Source organism: Eschrichtius robustus, chromosome X (assembly GCF_028021215.1).
Source record: "Eschrichtius robustus isolate mEscRob2 chromosome X, mEscRob2.pri, whole genome shotgun sequence".
NCBI lineage: Eukaryota > Metazoa > Chordata > Mammalia > Artiodactyla > Eschrichtiidae > Eschrichtius > Eschrichtius robustus.
The window spans coordinates 20515714-20519139 of record NC_090845.1 but is presented as its reverse complement, the minus strand read 5'-3'; the positions used below and the strand labels follow the sequence as shown (position 1 = coordinate 20519139).

Sequence of the window (3426 nt, the reverse complement as noted above, 5' to 3'; positions counted from 1 at the left end):
CTTACCTTGACTTCAGGTAGCATATGGGACTCCAGCCTCCCTACTGACTGACTGTCTGCCAGCCTCAGGCCAAGGCTTTCACCTTCCTGAGACACCAGAAGGGGAGGTAAGAGACCTATTCCCTGGCTACCCCTGCCGGGGGCCTCTGTGTGGTCCCCTTTGTTATGGGGAGTCCACTCATCAGCACCCAGTGTCCTCACCCTGAATCAAATTAAGGCCTGTTAGGATCCCCTACTTGGGCAGGATTGGAGATGGCTGCCACAAGACCAAGGAACTCGCCTCCCTGAGAACCTCTCCACCCTTGCCCCGGAGGAAAAGAAGGGGTACCTTCAGACACACAGCTCTGCCCATGGCCACACAAGGGAGAAAGCAGGGTACACTTTGTGGGGCCCCCTTCTCTTCTAAGGTCCTCACCTTGAGTAACTATCAGAGGCTGGGACTCCTCCCTCCACTGACCTGAGGACACAGCTCTTAAACCAAGGCTTTTATGTCCCTGAGAAACTTGAAGAGTAAATGAGGAGATGCTGATCTTTTCAGGTTATCTGGCACTGCATATGTAGAAGACCCCATTGTCACCGAATATTTTTTTTTTTATTCATACCATTCACTTATTCAGCGTTACTATTACCGTGTTCCAAAACAGTGCTTTGGGAACAGGGCCCCTATTTATCCCATGAGATACATTTTGGAGTGGTGAGAAGAAAAATGAATTAAAAGACATAAGGTCTGGCTTAGGCTGGGAGGAGTGGAAGAGTGTAGGCTCTAGACTATTCCCGACCAGGGGACTAGACCCAGCAGGGTCACTTAATCAGTCTTGTGAACTTGAGAAATTTGCAAGTTATTCACCTATAAAGGGAGTCTGCCAAATCCTATCCTGCATGAATGTTGGAATGTTATGTACTACATATAAAGCAGTGGCATACTCATTAAGAAATACTGGGTTTTTGATGAATGGCAGTTATGATGTGATTATTATGAACCCCCAAAATACCACCCTCCCATCAGAGTTTATTTTTAATCCAGTAGGTAGCAGAGAATATGCAGTGCACTAGGACAAAAGAAACAAATACTCACAAATGAGAAAGTTTAAAAGAAATGAGGCAAACCACGAATTAAATACCTTTTACTCTCTGTTTTCTCCATTTTTTGTTTCCAAATATTTTCTGTGGTCGTCTTTCACGTTTCCATGAAAATCTCTATTGCAGTGCCATGTTTTCTACTTGTGGATCATACAGAAAGTATAGATGGTTCGTGAATTTCTTTTACATATACCAAAACTGTAACTTTAGAACTCTTTAAACAGCAATAAATATGCAAGCAATGTCATGCACGAATTCATATTCTTAAGAAAACACACTATCTATTACAAGATAAAAACATTTGAAAAAACCTAAATAAGTCAATAAATAAGGTATAGAGGTTACTAGTTTAAAACAGGAAGATAAATAAGATCTATACTTTGTTCCCTCCACCCCTCCTACTCTGCACTATTTAGGAGCTTGACTGCTCCCTTCCAAAACAAAGTGAACAAACTGCCCGCGGCCTCCCTCCCTAGATGTGGGAGGAGCTGCGGGGCCTTGGCCCTGGAAGTGCACTGCCCTCGGCCACAGCTGCAGCCCTGGCCGCGGCTCTCACTCCTGCTCTCTCTTCCTCATCTTGCAGAGCCTCCTCATAGAGATCTGGGAAGGCACTGGGGACGGTATCAGCGATCTTGGCCACAAACTCCAGCACTTTCATCTTGCTGGTTTCAGCCAGGGCTCTCGGGCCCCACAGGAACTCATAGCGCGGAGGATCGCTGTTGGGCACCTGGCGGTAGGTCAGGTACTTCTGCTGCACGAACTCTTCGCTGATGAGCCTCCTGGGCTCCCCAAAGATCGAGTGCCTCCTCCCAGCATACAACCCCAACGCATTGAGGAATTCCCAGATCTCCTCCTCGGTGGCACGGTTGCCCTTCTTGAAGATCACGCCCAGGAGAGTCATCAGGAGACTGGACGTGGGCAGCCCCGACTCACCACTCGGACTTCCCTCGCTGGGGAGGGCCAGCTTGCTGATGAGGGCGTAGGAGTGACGGCTGGGGTCGACTTCCTTCAGCTCGAGGCCAAAGACCAGCTCCATGCACTCAGAGGCTCTCCTGAGGATCTCAGGGAAGTGCTTCGTGTACTTCTTGCTGACAGCCTTCAGCATTTCTGCCTGCGGGATGGGCTCGTTCAGCTTGTACTTCTCCAGCAGGACCTGCACCAACATGCTGGCCTTCATGGACAGAAGATCTCTCCAAGTGCTGTGAGTGGAAGGTGCTGCCTGGGAGGTACTTGCACTTTCCTCATCTTGGCTCGCCCGGGCACCCTCTTCATATCCTGGGCAGGAAACCCCTGCCTCACGAGAGCTAGTGGCTGGGGCTCCCTGAGGCTCCCGGCGAGCGCCAGCAGCACGGGAGCTCGGGGGAGTACCCCGAGAAACAGAAGCGGGGGAGGGGGGCGACTCTTCTCTCTCTGCTGCCGCCGCCGCCGCCACCTCAGTGGCCTGGGCACCCTTGAGACTCTGAGTCTCCCCCCGGGCCTGGTGGCGTCTCTCGCGGGCACGGTGCTTCCTCTTCTGGCCCCGAGGCATGATGACACAGGTCAGGGCCAGCAGGCGGGAGTGTGGGCAGGAAGGCAGGCAATGAGGGCACCTGGGGGAGGGACAAGGAGATGCTGTGAGCACCTTCAGCGGGGAGATTCCTCCCTGGCTTTAACCAAGGCCGCCTCTGCAGGGTCCTTGAGGGCACTGCTCGAGGACCCACAGGGCTCCCGTTCTCCTGCTCCGCCTGTCCCCTGAGACCCCTGTGGAGGACGGCAGAGTGAGCCTTGGGGCACAGCCAGCCAGCCCTGCCTGGGCGGTACGGGGGTGACAGTGGGGGCTGGCAGGGGAGGTAGGTCCTCGCGGTTCCCATTCAGAGTCAGGATGACAGTTGCTGGCAAGACTCCCCCACCCCCCCCCACCCCCACCCCCACCCCATCCCGTCTGCTGCTCTGAAGTTGACACCACCATCTTCCATGACACCCAGGAGGAGGAAAGGAGGGAGCGTTCAGCCCACCACCGAAGGATCCTGGGACCCTCCCTTCTGCTGCCTGGTGATGGCCCCTTCAGAACAAAGCTCTAACCTCCCTTGGACCTGGCAGAGGAAAAGTACGGGCAGTCTCAGCCTGACAGTCCTTCCTTGGGAGTTTACGGGTTGGCAGGAGGGGACAGGCCATATTCTCTCTCGTCCCTTCTCTTCGGGGTGGGTGGCTCCCTTAGTCCTCACTCGGGGTCCTCCCTGGGCGGCCGGTGCAGCCTGGAGCTCCCCTCTTGCCCCGAGGGCCATCTGCTCGCACCAGTGCCGGCACCTCCTTGAGTCTCATTAGGAGGCAGTGAGGGTGACCACGCGGCCGCACGTGGCAGAGTTTT

The 3426-nt window shown here is 53.9% G+C and overlaps 1 pseudogene; it reads right to left on the bottom strand.

Annotated features, from left to right (window-relative positions):
- Positions 1–1487: 1487 nt before the first annotated feature.
- LOC137757441 (melanoma-associated antigen B4-like) lies at positions 1488–2929 on the bottom strand (annotated as a pseudogene).
- Between the last annotated feature and the right edge of the window lie 497 nt (positions 2930–3426).